The 14810-nt window shown below is 39.5% G+C and overlaps 1 long non-coding RNA gene across 2 annotated transcripts in view; it reads right to left on the bottom strand.

Annotated features, from left to right (window-relative positions):
• Positions 1–1430: 1430 nt before the first annotated feature.
• The window catches only part of LOC119156979, a 95460-nt gene continuing 82080 nt past the window's right edge, over positions 1431–14810 (bottom strand). For both annotated transcript variants that reach the window (XR_005107335.1, XR_005107334.1), the window contains one exon: positions 1431–3110. This is a non-coding gene — a long non-coding RNA (uncharacterized LOC119156979). The remainder of the gene's footprint in view (positions 3111–14810) is intronic.

Below are 14810 nucleotides of genomic sequence, written 5' to 3'. Positions count from 1 at the left end.
ACCACTGGTTTGAAGTCTTTTCAGGTATGCTAAGTATTCCTTATTATCCTTTCTAGACTTGTTATGTACTGCTTCACTTGTCTCCAAGCTTTTCCGAGTTGTTCGGATTTTTTTTTTTCTCATTTAAATGTGTTGTCCAGTTTTAAGACTTGACAAAGTAGAGTGTATTCTTCTTTTTATGTGAGCATACATCAGTTTCTAATGCTCATGGAAATTAGGTGTATGCTGAAAATAGGACGGACCTGGTAGAGACTATTATCACAGAATCACACGATGGTCAGGGCTGGAAGGGACCTCTGGAAATCATGTAGTCCAACCCCCTGCTAAAGCAGGTTGCACAGACTCACATCCAGGCAAGTTCTGAATGTCTCCAGAGAAAACCACACAACCACACAGCGAGGAAGGCTGTTCCAGTGCTCCGTCACCTTAAAGTTAAAGAGGTTTTTCCTTGTATTCTGATGGAACTTCTTGTGTGACAGTTTGTGCCCATTGCCCCTTGTCTCATTGCTGGGCATGACAGGGCACCACAGAGAGCCCGGCCCCATCCTCTTGACACTGGCCCTTAGATATTTGTAGACATTGATAAGATCCCCTCTCAGTCTTCTCTTTTCTAGGCTAAACAGACCCGGCTCTCACTCTCTCTCAGCCTCTTCTCATATGGGAGATGCTCCAGTCCCCTCACCATCTCCATAGCCCTCCGCTGGACCCTCTCCAGTAGCTCCCTGTCTCCCCTGACCTGGGCAGCCCAGCACTGGGCGCAGCACTCCAGATGTGCCTCACCAGGGCAGAGCAGAGGGGGGATCACCTCCCTCCACCTGCTGGCCACGGCCCTCCCAGTGCACCCCAGGGTCCCACTGGCTTCTTGGCCACACGGGCACGCTGCTGGCCCATGGGCACCTTGCTGCCCACCAGCACTCCCAGGTCCTTCCCCGCAGAGCTGCCCCCCAGCAGGTCAGCCCCAGCCCGTGCTGGTGCGTGGGGCTGCTCCTCCCCAGGGGCAGGACCCTACACTTGCCTTTGCTGAACTTCACCAGGTTCCTCTCCGCCCAACCCTCTGGCCTGCCCAGGTCTGGCTGAATGGCAGCGCGGCCTCCCGGTGCACCAGCCACTCCTCCCAGTTCCGCACCACCCCCAGACTGGCTGAGGGTGCCCCTGCCCCTCCACCCAGGCCGCTGATGGATGAGCTGCACAGGGCTGGACCCAGCACTGACCCTGGGGAACACCGTGAGCTACAGGCCTCCAGCTGGCCCCTGCGCCGCTGGTCACAGCCCTCTGAGCTCCGCCATCCCGCCCGTTCTCAGCCCACCTCGCTGCCCGGTCGCCTGACCCACACCGCCTGCGCTCACCTGGGAGGGTGTTACGGGAGACAGCGGCAAAATTATGAAGTGCTAAAAGAAAAAAAAAAATCTTTTATTTTGACTGTGGAAAGATGAAGATACATATACATCTTCCTTTGTTATATTTCTTCCCCTTCCTTTCATGTTTGTCTTGCCTCTATAAAGTAATCTTTTCTTCTCTTTGTTTAAATCAAGAAATTCTGGAAATACTGACAGTAAGAGAAAAAAATTGAAAAGGATAAATAAAATGAGTTTCATTTATCTTCTTTTCATAATCATTTATCTCTGCATTATTCCAGTAACAATATAAAAACTAATATTTTCTTTTTTTGTGTAAGTTTCCATTATGTTCCTTGAAGAACAATGGAAGGGGATAGCAGCATACACCAGCGTTTCTCAGGTTGGGTTTTTTTGTCATGTTTTCATGTGCAGTGATTTCTGGGGTAAACAGCAATAGATTACTTAATAAATATGGAAATTATTAGGGTTTTACTGTTCACCAGTGACCAGTTTGGTTCCAGAGATTGCATGTTTCATTTCTCAATAGCAACAAATTCTTGATTTGTTCTCAAATATCTGGCAATGCATTTTAGTAGGCTGAGCATGTAGAAGTTGTTTTGTTTTGTTTCCTTTGCACACAAATGATTACACTCAGATTCATTGGTAAATTTTCTTAATGCTGTGTTATCTGATATATTTTGAAACAAGGAGTTTGTGTAATAAGAATTTTTACATTTACATATGCAGACACATATTTTTTGTGGTTAAAATTTTCAAGTTTTTGATGGTTAAGGATATGTCCATTTGGTTTATGGCTAAATCTTTCCCCTGATGAGGTCCTGCGAAGTGCTGAGCATACCCCCTTCAAAAACCAGACCCGTATCTCAAAATGTGTGTTCAAGGGAATACACTTTTGAATGTTACAACTAACAGCAGAATAAAAAAAGACAGTAGCATGCTTAGAGAATTTGCTTGAAAGCAGAAGACTGAAGAAATCCTGGACTCACATGTTTTTATGATTTACAGTATGGGTCCTGACTCTGATGCAGAGTTCTTCCTATGCAGTGTTGAGGTGGTCTTGTTCTTCTTACCCCGGATTCAACTGCCTGTATAAATGCTGCTCACCCTCTTTGCATCAATGAAAGCAGACTCTCTGCTCTCAGACGCAGGCTAGCAGAGCATTGCTGGCAGTCTTGCACATGAGCTTTACTGTTTTCATCTGCAGGAAGCATTCCCATGCAGACCTGCACAGAACCATTCTGTCCTGGGTGGATGCAGAGCTCTGAGGTTTCAGTGCTGAGCAGGGAGTATCAGATCTTCAGTGCCATTGGTGAAGTTGGGGAGATGCGACTGAGGGATCTGATTTTGGTGCCTAATGCATAGCAGAAGGCTTTGAAACGTTGACGTTTGTAATTGGTGCAAGAAATTTTCTCCTGTGGCTTACACTCTTGAATTCTGGGCTAACTAATAGTCCATGATACTCTACATTACAGGACTGTTCACTGGCTTTCCCCTACTAGAGAAATTGTAGGGATTTTCTGTATCCAAGGAGCTCTGACAATATTACAGCTGTTGTAGAGAAGAAAAAGGATTTTATCACAGGTTGGGCTGTGTGTTTGCACAGCTGGTGCTCCATCCGACTGTTGCGATGCCGTCATACCTTCAGCTTCTGCTTTGGTGGATCTGTGTAGCGTGGAGAAAATGCTACTCTTTTTTGCATCTGTGGTGGACTTCTTGGGAGCTGAGGTCAGGGCTGCTGTTTGGAGGACTTTACTGGTAACAATAAAAACAGTGGATCCTCATAGTAGTGAGGCAAGGAAATCGTATTAGAGGAACAGTGGGTAGCAGCATTGTAATGGGAATTAATTTAAAAATATGATACATACTTTGTTTACACTAGCATTGTTTTTACTAAATGCTTAGTAAAGGGAAACAGGAAGAGATGTGGTAAGTGAAGCCGAGATACTGCATTTAGATAAATCCATGTCATACTTCAGAGTAGATATTGACGGTATTCATTGTGGTTCACTGATCTTGTTCCACTATCACATAATCTGCACTAATCAATGCAAATATATTTCCTGTAAGTTAACTTAGCATTTTTCATGGCTAAGTTCATGGCAACATACACAGCAGTAAGTAGAAATAGCAGCTTAGTGACTTCCACTTTGCCAATGCTGTTATTTTGCAGAGATATTTAATAATTGCACTTCAGTTCCTATTAAAAAAAAAAACCAAACAACAATTTATCAGATTTATTAGTTTGAAGAAGGATGTTAAATAATTATGTAAAATTGTTTGGTACAAATCATTTGGAGGCTATGTAGAATTCTTTCCTGATTGCACTGATAGCAACATGAAGAATCGCACATTGTTTTGAACAAGTGTTAAAATTCCCAGAAAATTCTGTGAATCTTTGGGTGAAGCGGTAAAAATATCTCATATCTGTTAATCTTGTTCCCTCACTTAGCCTGCTGTAGCAAACTGTCGAAGGTTATGTAAGAACAGGGAAACTTTCCTTAAAAAAACCAGAACTTTCAGTGAACATACTGAAGATCAGAGCTTGACTACTGAATCAGCTCTTCCGTTCAGGTTTGCCAGTGTGCTTTTTCTTCTTGTTATTTATTGAGTCTAGGGAAAAAAATTAAGGTAAGGCAGCATCACCTCCTCTTAGTGCTGTGTTGCTTCACAGATTGCAATAATCTGCCTGTTTCTGGACAGTTTGGTTTCTTTTCTGGTTGCTCCTGTGCTAGCTTCAGAAATGGAAAGCTTATGATAACTCCTGGGGCAAACAGCCAAACTGCAGATAAGTTGCTACATTTTGACATACTAAAGGTTTCTAATCACAACAGAACTGTGTTTCTTCTGGCTTATTGGCACAACTCTGCATAGCCCACCAATGGGCTCAGTCAGGGGGAGAAACTAGATTTGTTTGTACTCTTGCACTTGTAAAAAGTCCAGTGGACTAGAAACCACCACTGTATTTCCACCTGCCTGAGCTACATGATTCCAGAAAAGAGCAAAAGACAAAGGGACTTTTGTGTGTGTAAACTGTGGCAGGTTACAGTCACGTTTTTCTTATGGGCATGTGGAGCTAAGATGAGCTGAGATTATCCACAAATCTCATTTTCCCTTGTCTGAGACAATATCAAGAGCCTTCTAAAAGGATTACAAGGACTTTGGTCTGTCTTCTGTGCTGAGTCCTGACCATGTGGCATTGCCACGCGGCAAGAGGGATAAAGGAAGCTGCTGTGCCTGACACAGTGTATGCTCTGGCCTGTCTGTCTAGCAATGTTGCTTTTACTTATCTTAGATAACACTCCATTGACAGAATTTTTTTGTCAGCTGACTTTTGTGTTAGCCAAACTCTTTCTTTCACTATAAAATACAATTTCAATAATTTCTCTAAAAAAGGAAACTAAAGTTGTCTTCCAGAGGAAACCCTACAGGTTTAAGTAGCAGTTAAGCAATCCGGATCAACTACATAGTAAAATCTTCACCTAGCAAAAGCTGCAGCAATTGCATTGAACATTTCCTGAAGCAACACAAATATTTCTATCCCCAGTAGACTTTAACTTGCCTCGTGTAAAAATCAGACTTTCTTCTCTCCATAAAACCTTTAACATGCATTAGTATGCATGTGGTAATGAAAGTATCCTGTCACCAGAACTACACATCCTCATCCAGACCAGAACCCACTTAGTTCTTGTCAGGTGGGGATGTGAAAAAGGAGAGGCAATCGTGGAGATCCAGTACAGCAGATGAAAGATAACTGAGCATCTGTGGAAAATGTAAGGAAAATACATCTAGGAAATTTCTGAACTTAAAAGATGTCAGTAAAGAAAGTTTGAAATGGTAAAAGTATTAATGAATAGTAAATGTATGAGAAAAGGAAATATTGCCTGATGGTCAGCAGTATCTAAAAACTTAAGAGTGAAATGGTATAAAGACAGGCTCTGGGGAGGATATCCGTACAAAGCAGACAGATCATCTAGCTTCAGCAAAAGCATCCACTGCTTCTGCAGCAGTATCACATATTTGGGATGTCATGGTAATGTTCAGGCCTGTACTTGACCAGAGGCACAGCCCAAGGTTGGCATCCCATTACTAGATGCAGAGAGATGACTGGGTGACTCCAAGCTGTGTGTGTTTGTGCAGGCACGCTCTAGTCCTGAACTCATTCTTTATCTGAGTTACTACTTATGTTATCCCATTTAGGCCTGGGATCTGCAGTACGGCAGCCTGAGGCAATACTAGGGGTACAATGCTATACCAGTATCATCTTGGTGATATAGTGCGATGTCCCCCCAGCATGCCACTTCTCCCACCCAGGACTTATGTGATGTATGGGTTTGTGAGGAGTAGGGGTGGGAAAAGAGCTGAACATCCATGCTAGGGATTTCTTTCATGGAAGGTCTGCATGGTTCAGAACCTTTTTTCATACTTTTAAGCTTTTGTAAGTTGGAATGAACCAGAAGATGGTTGAAGTTATTGCTTGGATCATGTCAATAAATTGAAAGGTTGCTTTGAAGCAACAATCAAAGATCACAGCTGAACCTTTCTGAAAAAAGAAGGGGGTAAAAATGACATCTCTTATTAAGTGCCAGTGTTTTATTTAGTTAGATGTTTAATCATTCCTTTAATTTTGCATTACAATGCTACATAATTTCTAACTTATTTTTTTTTTATTCACCTGGCTTCTAGTCAAGGACATAAAGATATCTCAAGACCTTGACCCTATGAGTATTTCTCTAAATCATCCTATAAGCGTGGATGATTTCCAGAATGGAGGTTAGATTGGTCCTGTAGAAATCTTGGAAGTATTCTACTCTTTGTAAGCAGTGGGGAGTAGAATGAGAATTTAATGTCTGTATTATCTTGACCTTATAGTTAAAAGTCCAGTTTTTCTTTGATGTAAATTAGGTATTTCCACTTCCTTCATTGAAACTTCACTACAGGTGAGGATCTGGACCTAAGCCTTTAAAAGGTCCCACTGTAGAACTTTCATTAATGGTTGATTTCAAGGTTCTTTGGGGAATTTGATGTTTTTCATCTTTTACATGTTCTGTGCTTAAGAAAATATTGCTCACACCCAAATATGTTAAATTATGGTAGTCCTATCTTTATGTACTCTGTTGAGCCCACAGTTGCTGTGGGTTTATGTAAAAATCACAAGATTTAACTTTTAGCAGCTTAAAACTTTCTAGCTATTTTCTAGAAATTAGCTCAAGATTTCTCAAAGAGAAAATCTAGCACTAAACAGGCTGGGCTGCTGCATGAACTAGGAATGCGTTAAATTCCAATATATTTAAAAAGTTCCAAATAGTACACTCTTACACTTCTACCTCACTGTGTTTCTTGAGGGATTCAGTGTGAGCACTAGCCTTGAAGAATCTGAAAAGTTAGTATTTCTGCTAGAGGGACCTTTTATTAGGCTTTGCTGTTTAGCTCGCCATGCCGTTAGCATATTAATACCTATGTATTTTAAGAACAGTAAAATACATTTCTCTGTACAGTACAAGATAATGTAAGAAATTAAAAACAGTGGATTCTCTGTCTTCCTTTCTAGCTCTAGGTAGCTGTAGCATGCGACCTCGTTTTTGGTCCACGGCTATAAAAATACCCCATCCTTTAAACATAGAGGTTACCTTGAATAACCCCTCCCTACACAGAGTTATATTGCTAGCTTTCCAAATTATACAAATTACTCTGAAGTGAAAACCGCAATGGAAACAGTCCAAAATCACATTCTTGGCTCAGCTTGTCATACCCTATGTTATTCGCCAGTTCCCTTTTCCTTGAGCTTTTGGGGTAGTTTATAAAAATGTTTCTATGTATCACATTGAACACTTAAACCAATGTTATTTTCTTCACATTCATTACTTGCTGCTCTCAAGATAGTATCAAGAAGAAACAAATGAATGCAAAATGAATAGAACGTCTACAGCTTAAGCTTGCTTATTATATTAAACAGATGATAGATTTTACTGTGTTTGTATGGTCCTTGTAGTAAATATTATATTTCAATACTTGGAAACTAAACATCAGAATCAAGAGATGGAAAACATCGTTGTGATGTGCCACAGGGTGTCTTGTGGTAGCTCAGAGCTTCAACCAATTGCTCACAAATTTCTGGGTCATTAAATTGCTTTTGAGGAGGTGTTTCTTGGAAAGGGATTTCAATGCAAGACAACATATAAATAATCATAATATCTGATCTGCATTAGGCATATTTCAGGAGAAGGAATTTCAGGGGAAAAAAGAGAGGTAAGTCCAAAATTTCTACATAGACATAGCACTGGTAGGTGATAGATAATTCTGCAGCATACATACTGTAGTTGATATTTTCTGTACAGTGCCCCATTAAAGAAAATGTATTGCTTCATGACATCTTGGTTATGAGGATCAAGTCCTAACACCCACTTTTTAATAGGTGAAGGCCAAGATGGAGAAAAATCAGTCTATAAACATGAGAGGTAGGGAATATTTTTTTAAAATGCCTGAATATCAAGAAGAAACTTTCTGGTATGTTCAAATAAAAGGCACAAGTAGGATCCATACTGCTTAAGACATTTAGAAGAAGCTAAGGATCAGATTATGATATCCTTCTGTAGCTGGTATGTCACACGAGCCCTCAAACAAATCTATTAAAAGCCAGTTGGATTAGGAAAAAAGGATGTTATTCTGTAAAGGTAAGTGTATAATAATCTCACTATTAAATGGTAAATCCTCTGAAGGATTTTTCCCAGAGTACTTTCGAACAGATACGTTATTGCTGTTGTTAACCATAACAGACTAGAGTAGGGCTGAATTATAAAGACAACTACTTTCCCCTGTAGAGGCAGACAATAAAATTCCAGATCCTGAAAAATTAAGCAGTTACATGTTTAATCCCAGTGTTTGATTTCTTCTTTATTCATGTGAGGGACAGATTAATTGGTGATTTCAACATTCAATATATCAACTTGCAATACAGTCTGTTCTGAGACTACTGCTTCAGACTAGTCCATGCAGTAGCTTTCTGAATAGAGTGAAACTACACTGCTTTGGATTTTGAACATTTCAGACTTACTGCAGCATTTTGGTATCAACCACTCATGGATGTTTGTACTGCCATACACATTTGGATTATGGGTGTTCTTCACATTGTTTTAGTCTCGTGAATATATATAAAAATTATTTGCTATTAAACTATTGATTGAAATATTTCATATATTTAATCTGTAAGAAAAAAAATAATTCTATATGACATGAATGACCAATTACACAGCATAAATAAGAAGTGGGAAATAGTCCAAGTGAATATTTCACCAATTCTTTGATTAAAGTTTGTTCATCTACAGCCCTTTCCTATAGCCCAGTGAAGCTGATGAGGCTCTGGGACTTTGGCTCAGGGACTTCAATTGTCTGCTCTACAATTACAACAACAAACACAACAGTAGGCTGTTTGCAAACAGCTGGTAATTGGAAAAAGGGCTGAAGTTGTTAACAGATATTTGTCAGCACTGATTTGACAGTTGTACAACGTTACCTTCAATTACAATTCTTCCCTTCCATAAGAAATTGTAGAGTTTATGTCTAACTAGTTTCCTCAGTGGCTGTCATGCAGTGGGCATAATATTCTGTGGCATGTATCTATTGCATGTTAAATACCCTCCAGCACTTGCTGTTTATTACCCAGTATAAACAGGCTGTTTTCCAATTACTTTATCAAAAAAAAGTTCTGGTAGCAAAGTAGACATATTTGTGACAAGTGGAGTTAGGCAGCTCTGCCCAGCTTAAGGTTTGCCTATTGATAATAGGAGATGCTAAGTATTCTGTCTTGGAATGAGAAAGATGACACTTCTACAAGCAAAAGATATCTTCATCCAAGCTGTGATTGTTTTTGGTTTTGTTCATTTTTTTAATTTAGGTTAAGAACTATTTGTATTAGGCATCCTAGTGCATAGTTCCCGAAGATCAAACTCGTGTTATACTCGCTGACGCTCACAGAGGAGTTGATGGAATTCCCATGCTTTTTTATATCCTGTTTACAGGTTCAAATATTTCCTCTGACTTTATCTGCATTTCCAAAGGTCCATCTGCCTGAGAACTGTGCTAAATCCTTGGCTACGGTACTGCCCTTCAGTGCAATAGCACTGAACAGACACCTCCTTTGCTTGTGCAATTTAAGTGTTGCTGTTCTGGGGCTTTCTCAGGTTTCCCTTTTAAGATAGCAAGAGCCAGCAGCTATCACATCAGCTTATAGCCATTCTCCTGTTTCCCACACTGTGCATGTGTGTATACCTTCCTTTATATATATATATATATATAAAAAAAAAAAATAGTGGGTGAAAAACACAAACTGCAGTCATCAGTCAAGTTTGTAAGCTGAGCTGTGACATTATCAAGACATGTTTCTTTCTCTGGTCTGAGCCTTGTATGTTCTTTCTTCTTTACCTTTTGTGGTCTATAGGTTCCAATAGCAAATGTTCATGGATGACCTGTTAGTCACCTCTTGGTTTTTGTGGTTTGCTGGTTGGGGTGGTTTTTTTCCTTCATCATCTCCCCCCCACCCTTGTTATTTTCTGTTCTTTTTCTTCCCACTTGCCGCATTCATTCCTAAGCAGGTGCCTCTACAATCTGGACATCCTGTGGTAAAATACATGTTGACATCCTATTCCTTCTAAAATTGCCTATTTCTTTGTGGCCTACAGATAGAAGTAAAAGGAATTACTGCTGGGTATGCTTCAGCCCTTGCCTGTGTCTCTCATGCTCCCGTTTTTTGGGCAAGTTGTAAAACTAGGAAATACTATGGTACTGTCATTGACATATGAAGAAAAAGCAAAGCATAAAGGTGAATTAATAGTCTTTTGTGAAACAAAACAAAAAAAATGTAATGATATAAAACCAGTTTTGTTGCAAATTATTTTTGCTCCCTATAGCAAATAGGATCTGTTGTTTCCTGCTATGAGTTGTAGAGAGCAGAAAGCTCTTATTTTTCCTGGTCCCATACAGACCTATTCAAATCCAGATTTGGATTCCTACAGGCAGACAGGAAAAGAATGGAATGGAGAGAAGCTGTGAATCTCACTACTCTCCATTTCACTACTAGGGTGACAAGATACATTAACAGGCTCCATGTGTGGGAATTCCTCACCTGTATTTCATACTTGTGGTATTGTCACTTCTTGACTGTGGTAGCTACTATGGTTTCCTGCATATCCTGTGTGCTATAGTTTCTTTTCCATGACTTTTCAGATGTAGCTGTTCCTGTACAGGTTGGCACAGGATTTTGCCTTTAGAGTACACCCATAACAGGCTGTGTTCCACTGAACAGTCTGCAAGTACTGAAGGAAGTGAATGTCTAACATTAATATATGGGCAAGGGGTCTTCGACGCTACTGGTTTTTCAAGCATCAGTTTTGCAGTCCTTGGGTTAAGCAGCAGTTGATGGAATTAAATGCTGAAGTGCTAAAGTATCAGCTCTCTGTTATGATGCTTAACAATTAGGAAAAAAGCCAGTATGGTTTTTTGCTCAGTTGTGATGATGGCACTGTTGATGATAAATTAGCTGTCTAGTGGAAGTGGCTGTGTATTCTCCCTCTTATATGTCTTTTCCTTTACCCTAACATTGCACGTGCCTTTTCTTTCATGCTCTTTCTATTGTTGCTTAGTAGACGTCCCTTTGGGCTGTTAAAGATGATGTTTTACACTGGCAAACTTTTCAGTATCTTCAGTCAACAACCTGTGATCTAATGGATGGACAGTGCACAGCCTGACATCACAAAGAAGCACCCTTACTGTGATACTTGTAGGGCAAAACCTAAAGCAAGTAATGGAAAATCTGAAATCAAAATGATCTCCTCTGTACATGCCCCATTATCACAAATGGAAGCTGGTTGAATATTTGCCTGTCACAATTTTTCTACTAGTAATTATCATGTCAAGGCTGGAAATACTGTATCTACAGGGAGCTAGTGGATACTATGCTTTTTAAAATATTCTATATGCATGATAAGACTTCCTTCTCTGGTAGCTTGCTTATCATTTTGACTGTTTCTTTTGAAGTAAGAAACAGATGGCAGCATTCACTGTAATAAGTGCAGAAAAACGTGCCAGCCAATTAGGGAGGTTTCAACTGACTGAAAACCTGGATCCTTTTCCGATATTTTGGTGATTTCCTCCCCTGCCCTGTGTGTCTATAGGAAATTTTTATTTATCATTTGTTTAATAAAATCATAAAATTAGAGATTAAAGGAACCTTAGGTCATTAAATCTCTAGCAATGACCTTGAAAACAAAGAGCTGAAATGCAGTTTATTTTTTTCCCCAAAGGATCATTATTGTCTGCCAAAAAATAAGAAACCCAAAACCCAAATAGCCTTGTTAATGTGAACCCTGTCCCTCACTTGAATGGGCCAGTAGAAACTGTATCTGTGTATGACCTTAAAATATTTACTAATTCTTCAATCTCTAGCACGTAAAACTCTTCTCATACAATCAGTCCCCTTCCAAATATCGTAGGATTTTAAATAACTCAAGATCTTTCTCAATGTCTTGTCAGGCTCCTGAAATTGTGAAATTGTCATTCCAACAGTTTGCTTCTCAGCATTTTGGGGGTAATATGTTTCCCACTCCCTCATCAGGAAAGGTTACTGTCCTTGCATTTCCTACTATAAGCTGGGAGAGTTTAAGATGCTTTAGATCCCTCAGAAAAAAAGATTCTTTGTTTCACCCTATGAAACCAAAATTACAGGTCACTGCTGAAATGCAGGTCATTACTGATATGCTTCTTACACACCTGTACATACCTTTATCCTTTCCTATCAGTCATTATTATTGAGACTATGAAAAAAGGGCATTTTGGGTTCTAATATGTGATTTTATTCCCTGGCTGTGTAGTGCTTTGATCATTTTTGTGAGCTATTCTGTAGTCCTGTCCTTGCTGTACCTTCATTTCAGAGGTAGAACTATGCAGGTTTCACTGCTTTAGGATTTTCAGCTCAACTTTTATTTTATTCTACAGCTTTCTGCCACAACCTTTCTTTGCTATTCTTAAGATTGGACTCTCTAAATGTCTACTGTAATACCATTATGTATATTTCTCTGCTAACCTTTTGGTATAACTCTTCTTCAATGACTTTTCAATTGTAGCCAATGAGCTTCTAAGGATGTAACCTAAAGCAAAACTGGTGCCACTTAGTAGGGTAAATTTAGTCTATGAAAGATGAAATTCTGCCTCAGGCACTAAAGCAATTTTCAGAGTAGCACATCAGCTTTTATCAGGGTTGGTCTGTTCTTCCTAAATGAAGGTATTCAATCTGTTTATGTCTGACTATGGTCACTCTGGGAAGCATTTGGTGGTAGTTAAGGGTAAAATAGTGATTGTTCTTCAAAATTAGAAACAACTGGTAGCTCTGCAGTGATGATTTAAATTTCTTTTTTTAAAATTCTTTCAAACCACAAAGCTGTGTGTTGTTCAGTGATTGAATGCATTTGGACTTACGGAACTTTTCATTTAATGCTGTTCTCCATTGTTTTTGGCCGAAGCCCAAGCCTCACATCTTCTAGCTGCAGGATTCCTTTCTGCAAACTCCATCCTTTGCTGAAGGCTCAGTGTAACGTGAAACCAGCCCTGTTTCCCAGCAGGCAGCACATTAAAGGTCTGCCTGTTGACCAGCTGCAAAGACAGGTGTTATTCTCCTTTTCTTTTTACTTTTCCCTTTACTTGGTCTTGTAACATCCCTAACATACTGTCAAGTCCTGAATGAAATGAATGATGAAACTTTATAGGCTCGGAAAAAGCTCTAATTCAGATGGTGTGGAGCTGGGGATTTTGGTCTAAAGTCAAATGCTCTTAACTGCTTGTTTGCCACATTTGCATCGGGCGTCCAAAAGACTGAGCCAAACTGGAAATCCAGCTCATAGGGATAACTGCAGAGATCACAGGCATTGAGCATTTATCTTTCCACTTAGGCCACTTAGCACTGACAGCACCATACTGCAGATGCTGCAGAGGCCTCAAGGTTTTGATATGGGATGCTCATAGCACGCTTCCCTACCATAAAAGAACTGCACACAGGTGACTACATGTAAAAGTATGTGTGAGCCCTCAGTGCCCCTCTCTCACCTGTACCTATTTCACATGCATGTTACCTGTGTGTTGGGTCTAACCCACTGCAGTCATGGGGCTATGTGAACGGGAGACTATTTCTGCTGTTGTGTTCAGGATCTATAAGAATAAGTAAGGCCTGAGGAGTGCAGCGACACCCAGTCCAAAACTAGTTTCTTGACCCGTTATTGATGAAATGCATCTCTTCCTTCTGCTTCCATCACTACCGCATGCTTTCAGTATTCTGCTTAATGTCTAATTTAAACTGTAACCTTCTCTGCCATGATCCTTTCCTCATGCTTGCCTGTACAATATCATGTACACCTGTGGTGTTCTACAGGTAACACAGAATAACCCGCTTTAGGAGCAGATTATTTCTCAGAGGAAGGCAACTTCTGTAACATAAAAGAAACAACAACTGGAACTTAAACCAACCAAGAGCTTTAACTTCCTTTCTAGCCAGGGATAACGGCTCAATCTAGTAATAGTCTGTCCATCAATTAACATAATTTTGTGGAAGATTTACCAGTCTACGTCAGCTTTATGGGCTGTCTCAACTGCTCCACCCATATCTGGTATTCCAGCCTGCATGTCTCACTCTGTCACCTTGAATTATGGGGAAAATTAATACTGAGGCCCTTGTAAAAAATATTTTGCCAATTTTTGCAGTGGCTGTGACAGTGCAGCCTGTCCTTACTATGTGCTATAACAGCTTATGCTATTGTCTGTTAGCAGTTAATGATGATGCTTAGCACAGGTTATAAAAGACATGCAGACATTTTGAAAACCTTTCTCTGATTCATGCTTTTTTTAATGCATTAATAAGACCAGAGAACTGATATTCTGTAGCTTCAGTTGAATTACAGTTTAGTGATTGATTTAATCCTTCTCTTATTAATTTGGTTAGCATAATAAACACTTTATACTGGATATTTGGATATTTTGATGGATAATTTTGAGTGAAACAAATTATGGGATTATTTCTTTAAAAAGTTTTTATTGCAAAGAAGAAATTATCATTCAAATAGTATGAGGTGGCAGTGACTTCACCCACCAAAATAATTAAAATTACTGAAGACACAAACATTAGCCATCCATAAAAAATTAACTACATCCACTTTTCTGCTTTTCATTGCACAGTCAAAAAGCATTAAGTGAGCTATAAAATATGTGAAAAATTAACTTGGCTAATGGGAAAATTATTTCATCCACCAACTAGTGAAACTACCAAATTCATACTAACCTTACTCTGTTCTAGAGAGTTTAGACAACCTATTTTGATATTTATTAGCAATTTTTATTAAGTTTCAAAAATTAAAGTGAATTAGAACATGTAGAAAATGCCGACAGTGCTAGATTTTATTCCTTTTTCCCGTGACT

Source organism: Falco rusticolus, chromosome 13 (assembly GCF_015220075.1).
Source record: "Falco rusticolus isolate bFalRus1 chromosome 13, bFalRus1.pri, whole genome shotgun sequence".
NCBI classification, from domain to species: domain Eukaryota; kingdom Metazoa; phylum Chordata; class Aves; order Falconiformes; family Falconidae; genus Falco; species Falco rusticolus.
The sequence above is the reverse complement of the archived record's forward strand: the minus strand, read 5'-3'. Positions and strand labels throughout refer to the sequence as shown.